Genomic DNA, 18,849 nt, shown 5'->3' on the forward strand with positions numbered 1-18,849 from the left:
GGCACCATTTTTAAGAAGGAACTCAGCGGGGAAGGAGCGCCTGGCAGGTTTGGCGTTCAGATTATGGCACCCTTGGACAGAGGGACTGGGGAGAGGGTGTTTTTCACCTGGAAATCGGAGAGCAACAGGGGGAGTGACCTTTGGACTTTCACACCCTATGCACATAGCGATCCTGCCTGTGCCGAAATCCAGCCCTGGCACCCGGGAATTGCTCCTGCCCCATTTGGATTTTTTTAGACCCACAGATGGGGGTGAGGAGATCCTGGGGGCTGGGTGGTGGAAAACACAGGGGGTAGTCTTCAGGGTTGTTTGATTTTGAAGCACTGGCTCTTGTTGCTTCTTTTGGTGGGGGGAGATTGGGCCATGGCTCTTGCATTTTGCTTTTGTTTGTTTTTCATTTCAAATATATAAAAAAGAAATGACATAAAACCCCAAATGAAGTAAAACATAATGATAAAGAACCAAAATGAAATGAAAAATAAAATAAAAATGAAAATGAAAACAGTATAAGTGCACATCCCTACTGTGCATCTCATATCTTTGTATTGTAGACGGGATATGAGGAAATACGTTTCTGCTTCTATTTCTCCAGTCTTTTCAAGGCCAGTGGAAGCAGTGCAGTAAACAGTAGGTGGTCTACAGGGCTGCTTACAGTGCCAAGGTCCTGAGGGCACTCCCTGCCTGGCCTGTAATGATAGGGACAACCGAGTCTGCCAATAAGAGCCTCAGGCTCCCCATCTTTCTGCTCTCAGGCTCAGATCCACCTCCCCAGTTCTCCAAAGCTGCGCACATTCTAAGCCAGATCTAAGCCCGCTGCTTCCCCATCTGAAGAGAGGCCAGGGAAGAGCTGTGAGGAGGAAGAGCAACACATCCTTCTAGGCTGTGTGAGGCAATGAAGGCCATTGGCCATGGTGCAGGGCACTTCCTGCCCCTGCCCCCATCAGCTTGTGCAGCTGGTTTAGGAGTGGAGGCTGGAGAAGCAGGCATGCAGATCGGATGCAGCCTGCCTCACCCATGCTCCCAGATAAAAACACTAAGGGGTAGATTTTCAAAGGGGTACGTGCGTAAGATACGCGCGTAACCCTTGAAAAGCTGCCCCTTCCATCCCCTGCGCGTGCTGAGCCTATGTTGCATAGACTCGGCAGTGCGCGCAAGCCCCGGGACGTGTGTAAGTCCCAGGGCTTTCCTGGGGGGGGGCATGTCGGGGGCGTGGCCAAGGCCTCCGGACCAGCCCCCGGACTGGAACATGGCGCGCTGGCAGCTGGCCTGCGCGTGCAAGTTATGCCTGCCTTGGGCAGGCGTAACTTTTGAAATAAAGGTAGGGGGAATTAGTTAGAGCCGGGGAGTGGGTTAGTTAGGGGAATGAAAGGGAAGGAAAGGGAAGGTGGGGGGCACCGGAAAGAAAGTTCCCTCTGAGGCCGCTCCGATTTTGGAGCAGCCTCGAAGGGAACGAGGCAGGCTGCGCGCCAATCCCGGATTTTAAGAGATACGCGCAGCTACACGTGTATCTATTAAAATCTGGCGTACTCTTGTTTGCGCCGGGTGCGTGAACAAAAGTACGCGCTCGTGTACTTTTTAAAAATCTGCCCCTAAGGGAACTGCAGATAAGTGAGCATCTGTGTGTGTGAGAAAGAGAGAGAGAGAGAGAGGGTAAGCATGTGTACATTATATGACAGCATGTGGTGTCTGTGTATAGGAGCAGGTGTGTGAGTGACTGTGTGTGTAAGCATTGAGTAAAAATGAGAGTTTGTGTGTGCGTGAGCGTGTGTAAGAGAGTATATGCAAGAGTGAGAGTGTGTGTGATTGTGTATGTAAGCATATATGAGAATGAGGTGTGTGTGAGTGAGCATATGTGTGAGAAAGTGTGTGTATGTAAGCATGCATGTGAGAATGAATGTTTGTGTATGAGTGAGTGACCATGTGTATATGTGTATACAAGAGTAAGAGTGTGTGTATGAGAATGAACATGTGTGTGTTACAGAGTGTGTGTGTATGAGAAAGGTAGGAGAAAGTATATGCCCTCCACTAATCAATGACAATATTTATGTTTATGTTTATTAGTTCTTAATGGATCACTTCTTATTACATTTGTAAACTAGAGCGATGTACAATAGTCAAAATGTAGTCAATAGCTAACAGAGCAAAAACTAACAAGTTAATATCAATAATATAGAACACAAACAATAAATAGCCTCATAAAATATGATAAATTACTTACAAAATAAAACTAGCAAAACCACATAATATAACTATAATATAGCAATATAAAATAAAATATAAAAAAACAAGATATAAATAAAATTAAAAAAGTGCTAGAGTAAAAAATAAAATGCAAGAATAAGCAGCAGTATAAGCTAAAAGTAGGGTTACTTAGAATTAATGTGGGGATAGGCTTGCTGAAAGAGATGAGCTTTCAATGTTTTCCTGAATTTTAAGTAATCCTTTTCAAGTTGAATACTAAGAGGCAGTGAGTTCTAAAAGCAGGGGGATAAAAAAGAAAAGCATATTTCTCTTCATTTCTCAAACCGTATATCTCTAATTGAGGGCAGTACCAAGAACTCCTGCTGGGAAGAACATAATGCGTGAGTAGGCAGATAAGGAGAGATCGCAGATGAAAGATAAAGTAGAGAACCCAAGCTTAAAGTTTTAAAAGTTAGGCATCCAGTTTTAAATTGGATGCTCAGAGAAATTGGAAGCCAATGTAGTTCAATAAGGAGGGGAGTCATATGATTAGATTTACCAAAGAGTACCTTAGCAGCTGTATTCTGAACTATTTGGAGACATTTGATTTGTACAAGATGTTACAATAGTCTAGTCTAGAAAGAATTAGCGAATGAGTCATCTCATAATGACTGGAAATAAAAAAGTTCCTAGATATGGAGAATGGGCGATTTTTTTTTATCTTATTAGTTTGAATTATTGGGTGTTATTGTTATATGTCTGCTGTTTCTAAATGTAATTGGTGTTTGGAATTTATTTTTTAATTTATGAGTTTTTAATTACTGGATATGCTATTCATCAGCTGGTTTGAAATATTTATTTTTTTTTATTAGTATGGTTTTACTGTTATGATTAATGTTTTATATTTCTTGATTGATGTTCAGCTCAGTCCCTGTCTCAGACAAAAGAGATGAGGCATCTTTTGATCAGGTAGTTGTGGTTTATTTTCACGATCATTAGGCGAGGGGATCCAGAGCACGCCAATAAACTTGTAGTGATCAGAAATCAGAGTCATCAGGTTTTGCTAAAATCAAGACCTTGGTATTCTTTTGCAGGTCTTTGCTAATTCTGCCGGTAGCAATCAGCCTTTGTCTTTACTTCTCTTGCCCTTTTCAAAACTTTAAGGTGTGATAAAATGTAAACATTGAAATAGCCGCTCAGTGGAGAGAGAAAAGGTTGGATATAATCTGGGCACCTTCCTTTATTTTCCTAAACTCTTGTAACCCTCAGAACCCCCTGCACTAGACCCCTGATATTAGGTTCCTTCCTAGACCTTGACAATGAAAAAGCCATTGGGGGTGGGGGGAGAGAGAGAGAAAGATATCTCTCGGGGCTCCAGATGGATCAATGGAGTGGCAGAGACTTTGGAGAAGCTGCAGGGATTCACTTAGGATGGTGGTGATGGTGCTGAAGTGTGGAATTTTATTCAGCTTATCCAGATAGTGTAAAGAAAGAAAAGGAATGAATGAGCATTAATGAAAATACTTTCTTGAAAGCGCTGAAGCTAGCTAATCAGATTTGGTTAAGTGACCTAAGTACCTGGAGAAAAAAATGAAAGAACCCCATAACCGCTATATACTGTATATTCAAGGCTTATTTATATCAGAACTATTTCTAAAAAAGAGTTCTGGTAAACCACTGAGCTGAAAACCATAACTTTTTTTTTTGTGTAATTCTTTTTATTGGCATATCACATGAAATAAGTAGCCATATACTTTACATCAAAAAAGTGCAAACCCAACCTTTTTCCAATGTTCTACAATAATGCAGAGATGGTGGAGTTGCTAACTTTGGGTTATAAAACATGGGTATCACAGTCTGAGACATCTCCTCATTCATTTTTGGAAGGCTGGGTGCTTTTCTAAACAATTTGCCAATGGAAGTACATAGCAGATTTTGTTAGTGCAAAAAGGGACAGGATCTCTGATATTCTGGATCAACAAAAAGATGGATATGGTCTTATAGTGTATGACACTCTTTTTCTTGGTGTTGGAGGATATGGACACTGGATAAGAATGTAGGGCTGTTGTAACTCAGTGGACGCTGACACGGACACTGGAGCAGTCCAGGAAAACCATAACTTTATTACTCCTTATGATATTTGTTCAAATTTGGACCAGAGTTATTATAAATAAGGTGAAATCAAAATAATATACTCCTTTCACCTACAAAGAAAATTGTCTCTTTGTTTCCCATGGTCACAGAGTCTATAGACAGAAACCACACAACCTTTTTTTTTTTTTTTTACCACAAAAAGGAAAACATAAAAGAGAAACAAATGAAGAAACAGAAAAAAAGTGAGTGTGTGATTGTATGCCCACTGACCTGAGAAAATATTATTCTCACCAGTGATCATTGAGACATATCATAAGTTCAATTCCTTATATCTTAGTTAATACATTATTAATTGCTTATTCTTGGATTTTACACAAGCAGTACCCTGACTCCAATCTTACAGACTACAGTATTTTCCAAGGAAATCCCTTAGACCCGAACCCACTTACGCCACAATCATGATCGTGCTAAGTAAAAGCTGACCCTGCCCTTGGGCCTATAGATTAAAACTCACAGAATAAGGGAAGAGGAAGATGGGACAAGGAAGAAGGAAAGCCAGGAATCAAAGTTAGTAAGATAGGAGGAGGGGGTTAATAAATGACAGCTACCTGGAGAGATAGTGAGGGTGAATGGGCAGATGGAGTGGCCTCAAAGGAAGAAAAGAGTAGGACTGAGGTGGAAGAAAGGATTGAATCCTACAGGAGGGGGAGAGCAGCAGTCCAGCTCTACAACCGTGGCCTGTTGTGCAAGTTGTAGGAGATAACTTCCTGACAGAGAGCAGCAGCTGAAACAGAGTTTCAGGGGATAAACCAAGTCTTAGGCAGGGTAAGAAAATATGAAAGATAAAGAGGTCATGAACGTAGGCAGGTTTGTTGGAAGTAGAATGGGAATTCCACAGGGAGCAGAAGAAAGGAAGAGTAGAGGGAACAGCGATAAGACTGGAGGAGTAATGGTTTGATATGTGCTAAAGGGGTGAAAGTTGTCTTGGAGGGCCAGGAGTGGGATCGATATTCCTGGCTGAGAGTTGAAGGAAAAGCAGGAGAATATGTAGAAGAGAGGTAACGATGTGACAACAGTGATAAGGATGAGAGGCTGTCAGGGAGAGTGGAGATGGCTGGATGAGAGGAAGAAAACTCTGAAGTTCAAAAGCAGTGGACAGTGCAGATGACAGAAAGGCAGGTGAAACACAGAATGTAGGGAATCAACAAAGGTGGACTTGGGGTTAGTAGTGTTTTTCAACAGGGCATAAGATTAGGGAGCATTAGTGTCAGGAACAGAAAATGTAGTGGAGCCATGGGGAATTAAGAGAGGCTCGCCTGGCTGGCTGCTGAAGGAAGGCTGGGTCGAAACAGCTCAGGCTTGAGGTGGATTGTGGTGACTTCCGGAGTCGATCGTCAAAGCAGCTGGAAAAAGTATGTAGCGGAGCTGCAACCTCCCCATCACTTAGGGGTGCTAACATTCTCCTTCCATATTCAGCTGAAAGGTGAGGCGGGCATAATATGAAACAATTAGCAACCTCTCCTCAATGTTTTGAAACTACAGATGAGCCCAAGGCTAGATGAAGTGCACAGTGGCATATGCCACATGCATGCTCTATGCTTCTTTCAGAAAATATGGGCTCCAAGAGGGAAGAGTGAAATTGAAAGGACAAGGAGGAACAGGACAAGGGGGAAGGGGGAGAGTGGGCAAAGGATGGGAGTTGCAGGAGGAACAGAAAATATGAATAAAGAACAGGAGATATAGAGCAGAGACACAGACAGGGAGAAAACACCTTCATGAATTAAAAAAAATCCACATTTACTAAAACCATTCCTCCCCCATATGCAAAAGTCTGGCCTAACAAAAAGGCAGAGAGGCACAAAGGTTAGCCAGAATAGTTCCTGGGATTGGCAGTGCATAAGATGTGCGTTTGTGCGAAAGTGCCGTTAAACACCGATGAAACCGCATGGAAAAGAAGACTTCCAGCTTCTCAGAGTTCTTTGAGCAACAGGCTGACAGTCGCTCGTCAGATGAATTTCCCAAATATTTTCAAAGAAATATGAAAGAATGTTTAAATGGGGAGCCCCAAAGAGCCTGCTGTTCTCTGCCAGCTGTGGTCCTCGTGTAGAGGTCTAGCATTAAAGGCTGCGAAGGCATTCCCTGGCAGCTAATACTCCACCCACAGGGAATTATTGCTCTTATGAATCACCAAAAACATTCCTTTTTTTTTTTTTATTCCTTACTGCAACGTTTCAGTTTCTTCTGAACACTGTGGGAATAGAAGCTGCAGCTGGTATTTCCTTAAAGTTAGCACGTGCCACAGCAATCAATCAAAAGATGTGATTTACTGCAGACATTTGATTTGTGCTGTGACTGACCAGCAAGACAGGACAGAGTGTGCACTGTCCATACGCATCTGCATGCCGAGACTTTCAGCCTTGCCCCTCCTTCCGCCAGCTCAGACATGCCAATGGATGATTTTGTAAACAGATGTTGTTACAGCTCTTGGAGCTACCTATGCCCTGAGGCTGTGAGATCAGTCAGGTGGGGTAGGGACCTTTGCTGTGCACACAGAGCTGAGATACCTATTATCACTTAATAGTACCGGGGTAATGCTAATAATCCAGATTGCTGGGGTCCAGGAAACATTACATAAAAAACACACACAGGTGCTTATCTACCAACAGGACCATTTCTAGGCTAACTTAAGTCCCGTGTGAAAACTGAAATTGGTGCCCCCCTGGCAGCAGCTTTGGCACAGCACTCTCTCTTTTGGCAGTGGCAGTAACTCTGGCATAGTATACGGGCCCCACCTCTCACCCTCTGTCCAGTACCAGGATCCACTTTGCTTTCCTCTCTTTCCTCATGCCTATGAAGCCCAGCAGTACCTCCCTCTCTCTCTCTCTTCCTCTCCCATAGCAACCTTTTCTTTCTCGCCCTCTTTTCCTGCCCAGAAGCATCCTCCTCTTTTTCTCCCCTCCCCTCCTCCTCCTCCCTGCAGGCTGATCCTTCACCTATGACCACAGACAGAAGCCTCCTTCCTCTTGCACAGTGTTCCTGAGTCTCCCGCTGGCAGACATCATATGGAGGGGTGTGGAAGGGAGGGGGCAGTGGCACCCCATTGAGCATGGCATTCTCTGGGGTTGACCCCCCAAAAGCTGGTCCTGTCTACTAAAGCACATGATTACACATATTTGTGCCCACAGTCTGCATACTTATACATCTCATGCATTAGACATAAATACACATCTGCATTTATTGACATCTGTGTACATCTGTTCATTATCACACAAACACATGCTTCACCTGCAGTGTAAGTAACTCAGCACCCCTTTATTAAGGACACAAGTACCTGATCTGATACATTGTTATTAAGGACTAACATTTCTGCTTTTGTTGCTGTCCTCAATACACCAGTTACACACACACACACACACACACACACACACACACATTTTACTGCTTTGTTTTTGGGCTCTCTGCAAGATCTTACCGTTTTCCACTCTCAACTGTAATTTCTGCATTGTGGAACTGTGCACCCAAACGGTGTCATTCACCTTGGAATTAATACATTGCGAGAAATAACAATAATAGAATAATACATTTGCGTACACACACACACACACACACACACACACACACACACACACGTACAGATTCAGGCTGCCTTCTCTCTTTCCTGATTGCTCAAGGCAGTCATACCAAACACTACTGAGAGACCTGCATGTCTTTCTCTCCAAGGAAACCAAATTTTTGTGTTCAGAAGTACAGTGTAAAAAACCCACCAAACCAACCCAAAACACACGTTTACAACATTTATTGATTCCTGTCTGGCGCAGACATGCTTGCCTGCAAGAGTTCAAGGTTTTGTAGCTAGCGCTCAACAAGCTACAAGAATTCATCGTTATGTGGATAATTCTCAGCCGAAGAGAAAGGAAGAGCTGAAAGCAGGGAGAAAAATCAATCCTTCATTTTTTCCAGCCATCAATTATTCAAACTCCCCTAATTTCTTGTTGTTATTGTAAGTGACCTCTTCAATTACCGCCAATCTGTAGCAGCCACTGTGCTTATTAGGGAGTCAAGGCCATTGCAGGAAAATCAATAGCACCAGGACCTGCTTCATGCTTTCAATTAAATTCTGCTTCCTGCGGAAGTCATAGAGACCTTTAACCCTTTGCATTGGCTCAAAGCTGCATTGATCTTCCTTCTGATGACCGGAATATGAGGAGGAAAGGTCTCAAGTTTCCATTTTAGGACCACCTTGAAAATTAATTTCCGCTCCCAGTTCTACTATCAAATGTTGTATCCATGGTGATAGAATGTCCCCTCTGAGCCCATCTGTATCCTGCTCTAACCCTTCCAAACCCATATTTACCTTGCCCCCAATTCCAGCCTCTTATTCCATCTCATTCTGATAACAGTTCGACCCTCTCATCAAATCCTATGTCCGGTTCTAATCTCACACACGCTCACTCTCTTTTAATGGTGTATTATTAACTGATCTTTTCTTTTGTTTCATTGCCGCTCTTTGAACCCATCTCTACCCTGTCATAATACAGCGCATGCATACACAACAATTTTACCCCATTCCTATCACAAAACACCATCCTAATCCTGTCCCAGTCCAACCTTTTGACCTTTTCTTAATTCTCCCCTAATCCCACTTTACTGTTGCCTAGTCTCATGATTCACTCAACACTTTGTTGTAATTTCATCTCAGTCCTACTCCAGTTCCATGCTTTGATTTTGCCTCACATCAGGCTGATACTGTAAAGTGCGCTCAGGCGAGAAAGCTGTTTTACCTGTTTTGGACACATGTTTTAGACGTGCTAGATGGATGTTCTATACAGTAAATGCATTAGTGTGTCCATAACGCGCATGCTAGCCAGCACGTAGGTAATAGTGCCCATTGCATGTAAATAGCATGTTAATGATTTGATTAACTAGTACCCTCGATACAATAACGCGTGCCCAAAAGTAGTGCATAACAAACTTTTTTACATGTAAAATTTAGCACCTATCCTGTCCCTGGTAGGGATGTGAATCGTGTCCTCGATCGTCTTAACGATCGATTTCGGCTGGGAGGGGGAGGGAATCGTATTGTTGCCGTTTGGGGGGGTAAAATATCATGAAAAATCGTGAAAAATCGTGAAAAATCGAAAAATCGAAAAATCGCAAAACCGGCACATTAAAAACCCCCTAAAACCCACCCCCGACCCTTTAAATTAAATCCCCCACCCTCCCGAACCCCCCTCAAATGACTTAAATAACCTGCGGGTCCAGCGGCGGTCCGGAACGGCAGCGGTCCGGAACGGGCTCCTGCTCCTCAATCTTGTTGTCTTCAGCCAGCGCCATTTTCCAAAATGGCGGCGAAAAATGGCGGCGGCCATAGACGAACACGATTGGACGGCAGGAGGTCCTTCCGGACCCCCGCTGGACTTTTGGCAAGTCTCGTGGGGGTCAGGAGGCCCCCCACAAGCTGGCCAAAAGTTCCTGGAGGTCCAGCGGGGGTCAGGGAGCGATTTCCCGCCGCGAATCGTTTTCGTACGGAAAATGGCGCCGGCAGGAGATCGACTGCAGGAGGTCGTTCAGCGAGGGTTCCGGCGCCTCGCTGAACAACCTCCTGCAGTCAATCTCCTGCCGGCGCCATTTTCCGTACGAAAACGATTCGCGGCGGGAAATCGCTCCCTGACCCCCGCTGGACCTCCAGGAACTTTTGGCCAGCTTGTGGGGGGCCTCCTGACCCCACGAGACTTGCCAAAAGTCCAGCGGGGGTCCGGAAGGACCTCCTGCCGTCCAATCGTGTTCGTCTATGGCCGCCGCCATTTTTCGCCGCCATTTTGGAAAATGGCGCCGGCTGAAGACAACAAGATTGAGGAGCAGGAGCCCGTTCCGGACCGCTGCCGTTCCGGACCGCCGCTGGACCCGCAGGTTATTTAACTCATTTGGGGGGGGGTTCGGGAGGGTGGGGGATTTAATTTAAAGGGTCGGGGGTGGGTTTTAGGGGGTTTTAGTGTGCCGGCTCACGATTCTAACGATTTATAACGATAAATCGTTAGAATCTCTATTGTATTGTGTTCCATAACGGTTTAAGACGATATTAAAATTATCGGACGATAATTTTAATCGTCCTAAAACGATTCACATCCCTAGTCCCTGGCATTAGTATGGTGGTGCTATTGGTGGCAGACCTTTCGAGAAAGCTTTATGTGATTCCGACTACATCCAAGATGGATTTTCTGTACATTTTTGCCTTGCCGGTCTTTATCTTGCATATGAAAGCAAGAATAAGGAATGCCAGGCGAAGAAGAGTGATTACTGAGAACAATGAAAGTCGGGAAAATCCGATGGCAATACCTGAGGAGGTAAGAAAGCAATGGGAGTCAATGGATGTCTGTAAGGGTCTCACAACTGGTATCCAAAGGCATGCGTGTGTGCATCCAGTCTTTCCGAGTCGTCCATGCATCTATGCACCCATTCGCGATGTCTTAGCCATTGAGAAATGTCGGCGTCCATGCGACCTGGATTATAAATGCCCATTCGGGATGTGTGAATCAGTCAGAAATGGACGCTGGAGAGCTCAAAGGGTGTCCATGTGACAAGGGGAAATCTGGGATGTCCATGAAGGGGAAGGCCTGTACATGGACGTCCAATCAATTTATGTTTCTTTTATCCTTCCACGGATAAAGGACAGTAGCTATTCCTACATACAGGCTGATACTGCAAAATACTAATATTAATAATAACAAAATAATAATAATAACAATACAAATTAATAGCACAAGTTACTTGATACTTGATAGGTTAAAGCTGTACTTGATGGACCCTGTATGGTATGTCTTATGTTCTTATGTTATTTTGTTTTTGATATAGGCCAGAGCCATTTGTCAACCAAGCCAGCAACTTATCTTTTGCCCACAGACAACTCTCTTTGAGTTGCCCAAGCATGATGTAGTGCGAAGGTACTGGCTCAGCTCATGGGCAATTCTGGCCCTTTATGAAGACCTGTGCAGTGACCTTAACCCCGTGGCCAATTGCAACTATGCTGTCCCTGGGTTGACGAAACTTCTGGGCACTTTACATTTTTTCGCCACAGGAAGTTTTCAAAATCCAGTTTGTATTGTTGCGGGGATGATCCAGGCCTCGTTCTTGTGGCATTTAGCACAGGTCTTGAAGGCGATGATGAGGCGGATGAAGAAGTACATCGCTTTTCCTGAGGATCCAATGCAATTGCATGAGATCCACAGTGGGTTCATGACAATTGCAGGTATGCTGAATGTGTTGGGTGCCATAGACTGCACCCATATTGCACTGACCCCGAAGTCAGAAGAGAAGAATTTCTTCCAGAACCGCAAGCAATTCCATTCGATGAATGTGCAAGTTGTATGTGATTCACACCTTCAAATTATTAATGTTGTTGAAAGGTTTCCTGGGAGCTGCCATGACTCCTACAGTCTTGCACTTTCATCGCTTGGAGCCTGTTTCCCACAGGGGAGATACGGTGACGGTTGGCTGCTCAGTAAGTAACATTTGCTATGGGATAAGGTTCTAGACAGCCAGGTTGGATGATGGCATGCAATGTGTTGTGGTAATTTCTGAAAGCATTTTGTTAAGGACTGTAGTGTTAGGGTGGTGAGTTATAAAATGAGTATATTTATATTTATAAGTGATGTGAATCTTTTTTTATGCATGCTGTTATGCTTGCTGTTTTTTGATGCATTCTTGGTTACACCTTATATAGGTGATGGTGGTTATGGCTGAAAGCCTTGGTTGGTAACTCCACTCCAGTCTCCACACACCACAGCAGAAATATACTATAATGAGGTTCATGCCAGTACAAGAAACTTGATAGAGCAGATCTTTGGAGAACTGAAAGGCAGATTCAAATGCTTGGATCACTCCGGTGGAGCCCTGCAATACAGTGTGCATTATTATAGCCTGCTGCATGCTACACAACATCTGTTTGTGGTTTGGCGTGCATGCTGAGGTCGCAGAAAACTTGCCACCAGATCCACCTCTGGAACCTGCTGCAGAGGTGAACAACACAGCGAGAGGCCATGAAGTTCGCAGAAGGATCATTGTGAATTATTTCCCATGTAAGTTGTTATCAGTTATAACCCTTGATCCCTTGTCAGGATATTGATGCAACTGCCACTTTGTGCAGGCTAACTCCAAGTCTTTAGTTGTGTAGTAGCAATTGCTGCTCCATGCATGCCACTCCCAAGCTTTCTTTTGTGTAGTAGCAACTGCTGCTCTGTGCAGGCCACCCCAGGCCTTTTTTGTGTAGTAGTAACTGCTATTCCTTGCAGGCCACTCCCAAGCTTTCTGTTAAGGGAAGTAGCAACTGCTGTTCCATGCAGGCTTCTTCCAAGCAGAAATGCGAATTTTAGGTGTAATCGTAAAGTTATCCCATTGCTTCTTTTCTATTCTCTGACCTGCAGGGATCCTCTGTGTTTATCCCAAGCCCTTTGGAATTCCATTACCATTCTCGTCTTCACCACCTCTTCTAGGAGGACATTCCATGCATCATCCACCCTTTCGGTGAAGACTGTCTCTTATGTGTATCATGATAGGGCAGCGTATTAACGATAAATAGGAGTAGTAGTTGTAGTAGCGAATGGTGTCACATTCTCACCCCACACATCACATCCATCTCCTGTCCTGACTCCATCACTGTTCTATTCCCAATCTCTCTCTGTTTGATACCATTTCAATCCCATCCTCTTGACCAATCTGAATTTTATTCTTAAGTGTTATGCCGATACATCTGAATACTGCCCCGATGCCACCCTAGGAAAATGGAAATGATAAATCTTGGTATGCATGTGACTGGGAATATCTTGCAGAATTTTTTACATTCCTTAGAGAGAGCAATACAGATGAGCCTTGAGAGTAAGATAAACATGCAGTTCAAAGGTCTCAGGAAATAACAGCCTGTATGCAAAGCCTTTGATGCTATTTCCTATCATTTCCTATGCAGGGGTCTAAGACCTTTTAACCCTAATCACATGGAGAGATTCTATCTAGATATGCTAAGTATCATGCAGATAACAAGCACTGTGATGAGTGTGGCTCAGGAAGCAAGAACAAAGAAAGAACAGGAAGAATTACCATATAAGGACAAGGAGGGAATATTGGTGTGAGAAAGATAAGAACTGTATAAAGCTGTGCTCCACAGGGAAACATCTGGCTGGCATCTTTTTTCTGCTGCTTTGCTGGCAGCAAGCAGAGACTAGATCCCAGTACCTACAGAACTCTTTGTACTTTATTTGCTTTTAAACAAGGCTTCTGTAGTTTTTCTTTTTACTGCTCTCGATAATAAAAGTTTTTTACTTGTAAGAAGACTGCCTAAGTTGTTATTTAAGAAAAACCGGATTAACAGCCTGGCTCTTTCTCCATCTTTTTTGCCTCTGCCTCCCACCCACCCTCTCTGCCAGGATACTTGTGAGATTTAAGTGGTAAACACTGCCCGATAAACAACACAACATAGATTGAACCACCTCATTTCTTTCCTCTGCACGCTCACAGATCCCCCTCGGAAACATCACTGCAATAAAAATTATCATCGAGCTGGTGCCGGAAAGGGTAGACAGATCCCGCAGGTAAAAAAAAATAAATAAAAAAAATAGGAGCTAGCTAATTACTGCGCCATCTTTAATGAGTTTCTACTCATCTGCTGCACCTCCCCTACCGTCTTCCCATCCCTCTTGCCCAACAGAGCATTCGAAGCCAGAAATCATGCCCTCTGTTGATGAGAAAAGTGCATTTCTCAACAGTCCCCAGTTAGTTAATGCAATGCATTGCGAGGACGGCTTTTGGTTCTCGAGAAGGGCAGTGGTAATCTGCCATGATCCGGAATGGGGAGCAGGGTGCCGAGGGTGCTGGTAGGTATGATTGCCCGCTGCTTCTCCTTCCCCGGCACTGCCCTGCAGCGCCAGCTCTTGAAGGACAGTACCTCCAGCAAAGGCAGTGCCTCCCTTGGTACCGTATCCGGGCTGGAAGGACATGAGGTCATTAAGAAATGCCAAACCGGGTCAGACGAATGGCCCAGAAAACCCAGCAGCCTGACTCCGACAGTGACCAGTCTCCGGCAGGGCAGTGCAGTGGCTCCCCCCCCCCCCCTCCCAGGACACCATACGTAGCAGTGCTCCGGCAGGACAGAGCAACATAGAAAGGATAGGTGACCACCTCTGCGGTCCCTCTCTCTTTCCCCCACTTACAGGTAAGTGGCAAGTGCAAATCAATAGCAGCTCTGTGATCTCTTTGTCTTTCTCATTCCAGTTGTGTTTCCTCGTTGTGCAGGGAAGGTCTTCATTGCTGGATGTAGTGGGGTTTGCTGGAAAACAAAAAAAAGGCACAGTAATAGACTGAGTCCCCGACATGAATATATTTCACAAATGTTCACGAGAGAGACGCAGCAGGCACCAGTGACATCTTGGGCACTTTTGTCTGGTGGGCCTATTATTTCCTCAGTCAGTATCTTGGGGTTAAATGTATAATTATTTCCTTTGCCAAAGCAAGGTCAGAAGAAAAACATGACTAGAACCTAAATAGAGATGAATGATGTGTAGGCAGGGACCCCGTCTCTCGTAATTACAGTTGCCAGAAATTTCTCTCAGGCAAAATAGCAAGTCACCTTGCCCTAAAGCATCTGACTTCCAAACTTGTTACTGCACTGTTTTACTTAGCTGCAGGGCATACGTTTCAGTTACTTACCTGCGGGGCACCCCTCTTTCCCCGCGCCTTCCTTCCTGCATGGCCTGAGGGGAGGAGGGGGGCAATCGATGGGGTGATTAATAGCGCTGGCCCAGCCGTGCGCGCGCTTGTCATTAAACGTTGCTCCTAGCCTGACACAGCTGCTTGGAGCTACTGCGCCCGGACATGGCCCGGCAATGCCTGAAGGGCTCCACCTTAATCTCGCCTTCCCCTCATCCACAGCGGCCTGGCAAGATCGAGCGCGGCTTAGGCAGAGAGAGAGAGAGAGAGAGAGAAATGTCTCTGGTATCCAGGGCATCTGTACCCAGCCTTCTCTAACACCTTGAGCTGCGTGACATTGAAAGAATGAGGTTCATTATGTCGGAGTGTATTACAATCCATTTGATCTTCCCCTCCAATTTTTCCTCACTTTGCAGGGTCATTGGCATATGAGGCTGAGGCATCTGATAAAACTGTCAGAATCTGTTTGGTGGCGGACTGACACACGATTTCTCATTCATCTTCTCCCGGCCCCTCTCCCTCTCATCCTCCCCCTGTGTATCTGATGGCCCTGACTGAGTAATTCTGCTTCATTTTTTCAGGAATGGCATTGTCAGCGCCTGCAAACATCCGCTTTGATGAATCTGCTGCGGAGTCTTTTCCCAGTCTGGTTGTCTGGAACAGGCCTCGGGTGGGGGGAGGGGCTCTGATCTTCTCTTCTTTACTCCATGGTCCTCAGACTGATCAAAGCAAGTGGGGTGCATTTTATCAGCTGCTCCTCACGTCCTGGGCCACTGTATGCTAGGAAGAACGGACTTGTCTTTGGGAAGAGGTTGGACAAGTCAGGTGAGGGGAGCAGCTGATGCACTTTGAGGAAGGAGTGCAGTGTTTCCTCTTTGCCAAACCTCCAAGGCTAGGCCTTCTAGGGCAAGGAATAGCAAACTCCGGTCCATAAGGGCTGCGTGCAGGCCAGGTTTTCAGAGTTACCAAAATATACGGATTTACCCATGGAGGCCCTGGCCTTCAGTTTTACACGCTCTGGGAGTGAGAGTTGGAGGGATATGGGGAGGCCCAGCCAGGTAGGCCTGAGCCCCGGCCTTCAGTTTTACACGCTCTGGGAGTGAGAGTTGGAGGGATATGGGGAGGCCCAGTTGGGTAGGCCTGGGCCCCGGCCTTCAGTTTTACACGCTCTGGGAGTGAGAGTTGGAGGGATATGCTTATAGAATAATCGCTTTTTGTTTCTCTGCCATTCTAGATAGATGAGAAGATACTTCACCATTCTCCCTCCCCCCCCCCCCCCCCACCCAACACAACTTACCATAAAGTTTTGTAATAATCGAACCAGGGTGTCTCAAACCTACCTTAAGGCCCACACAGCCAGTTGGGTTTTCAGGATATACACAATGAATATGCATGAGATAAATGTGCATATGCTGGGTTTCCAACACATGCACATTTATCTCATGCATATTCATTGTGGATATCCTTTAATCTGACTGGCTGTGAAGTCCCTAGGATAAGTTTCGGAAGCCCTGATCTAAAAAGCTACAGAAACTAGTGAGGCTGGTGCTCGAACATCTGGCCACCTAGGTCCTTTAATTTTGCTGAATAGTACCCAATTCATTTACCCCATGGCCTGCAGGGTCTCAGCTTCATGCTTCTTTTACTGCACCTTGTTTTGTTCTTGTCTCCTTGCTGGATGATAACCTGCTGGCATTGACTTCTGGGAAGTTGTAGTCTGCTTATTCCTTCCATGACCTGTGACTTGCACCTGGCCTCTGCTCTCAAGGGAGTGGAGGAGAGATTGTCTGCAATATTGCAATCTATCTCTCCTATTGCTACCACTCTCCTCTATATCTTTGCTAAGCATACTTGAATTCTGTCACCGTGCTGGTACTGGTAGCTCAATGCAGGTATCTATCACCCACACCCTCTCAATAAAGAAGTATTTTCTCATGCTTTCTTTGACTCATCTTCTCTGCTATGTCATATGGCTCTTTGCTCTTGAGATTTCTTTTCTATAGAAAAAAAAAATCCTCTTTCTGTAATGTTTCAAAGTCTGTCAAATATGTGAATGTTTTTATCATCTTAAACAAGGCTGGAAAGGTCATTATCAGTTCAGGTATGGAAGAGGGATGTATATTTGTTGGAAAAGTAATGGGGAAAAAAAAAGAATATCTATTTACATCATAAAACCAGCATTTAGGAGCATTCTCCAGGATGTACAATACTTTCATCCCCTTTTCCTTAAACGCTCAGGAAATCCAAATAAAAAAAGAGGTCAGCACTCAGCAGAGTACCCTCCGGTGGAACTGTATTAGGGATTGTTGCTGGGTACATATGCTGGGATTTTTGATTGTACTTGCTGTGCATACACAGTACCCATGCTTTAAGCAAGTAAGAACAATCAGGCCGATGCAATATAGCGGGCTTGACCAAGCATATTGCTTAATACGTGCTTAGACGCGCATTTTGGATGCACATGCAAAACCCCTTATGCAATAAGGGGATTTAGCACGTCCAAAATGCGTGTCCTAACCTGCGCAAAGCTAATAGCGCTCATCATATGTAAATTCATGTTGATGAGGCTATTAACTATTATTCCTCGATGCAAAAAAAAAAAAAAATGTGCACCCAAGAGCAGGCGTTAATTCTTGAGGAGCAGAAATACTGCTTTTCTGTTCCTTTTTTTTTGGTTCCTCTTACTCAGTGGTTCCCAACCCTGACCTGGCCATAACATGCAAATTCTCTCTCATGCATATTCATTGTGGATATCCTGAAAACCTGACTGGCTGGGGGGGGGGGGATCCCCAGGACTGGGTTGGGAACCACTGCTCTTGCTTAATATTCGTCAGTGGTCAGGTTAGGAAAACGGACGCTCGATTAACGAGCGTCCGTTTTCCTAACCCATGGCTGTGCGCAGGTTAGAAAAATGGATGCTTGTAAAATTGAGCGTCAGTTTTCCTCGCCCGCTGCCGAAGAAGTGCCGGGGAGGGGGCGCACAATTTTCCCCAGCTCCTCCTTTTTACCATGGCAGCCCATTTACAGATTACATTGTGCGCCCCGGAGAGGCGCCTCGGCACGCGTTAAGAGAGCGGGGTGCTCAATCATGAGAGCCCATTTAACATGCGCCGATATTTCATCGGCCTGATAGTATTTAAAAAGTGAGATATACAGAGGATTTTTTATTTTTTTTTTTTACATCAGGCAGTGTTGTGCTTTTTCTGTTTATCTTTGTTGGACATTTATCCGTTTGGCCAGAACGCACAGGAGACAGCGTGTTTACACATCTCAGGTTGCACCACTAAATTGCCACAAGGAATTTATCAGTGACAATCAGTGTTAACGGATTCCGTTCACATTTGTCTTACTGTGAGAGAGACACGGTAATTCTTGTGCCTGTCCGTCTATGTGACAGGGCCTCTTCGGCAGGATTTATTCCCATTGTGCTAAACACGGAGAGCAGAGAAAGCCAGAGAGCTTACCTTAGAAATAGTTAATACATGGGCAGGAACAGAAGGTTTTCTGGTGAAGTAAAGGATGCCTGACGTCAACCAGGAATAACCGGGGTGGGGGAAGCACGGAAGAGGAGGAGCCAGCATGTGTTTAGGGGAGGGGAGGAGGCATGTATTTAACTTTAAATAATTCAGGCAAAAAAGAGTATAAAAGTCGTGCATTATAATGTGAGAAATGGGTCATTTAATTTAATTTTTTTTTTTTTTTGCTTGGCCTTAGCATTGCATATCTCTGCTGCATGCAGGATATTGGAAAAGCTTAGTCCCTGCTCTCACATGAAAAAGCCTACTGTGTTGCATTTGCAACTGAATACCCAAAAATCAATCAGGGCTGCCAGGCTATGTAGAGTCTTAATTGTATTGTTATTACCCAAGAACAGCAAAC

The 18,849-nt window shown here is 44.8% G+C and overlaps 1 long non-coding RNA gene across 1 annotated transcript in view; it reads right to left on the bottom strand.

Moving 5' to 3' along the window:
* LOC115073369 overlaps positions 1-18,529 on the bottom strand; it is a 29,887-nt gene extending 11,358 nt beyond the window's left edge. Inside the window, exons 1-2 of the long non-coding RNA XR_003851998.1 lie at positions 18,435-18,529; positions 14,475-14,590 (exon numbers count right to left, since the gene is read on the bottom strand). This is a non-coding gene — a long non-coding RNA (uncharacterized LOC115073369). The remainder of the gene's footprint in view (positions 1-14,474; positions 14,591-18,434) is intronic.
* Positions 18,530-18,849: the final 320 nt, after the last annotated feature.

This window comes from Rhinatrema bivittatum, chromosome 11, assembly GCF_901001135.1.
Source record: "Rhinatrema bivittatum chromosome 11, aRhiBiv1.1, whole genome shotgun sequence".
Taxonomy (NCBI): Eukaryota; Metazoa; Chordata; class Amphibia; order Gymnophiona; family Rhinatrematidae; genus Rhinatrema; species Rhinatrema bivittatum.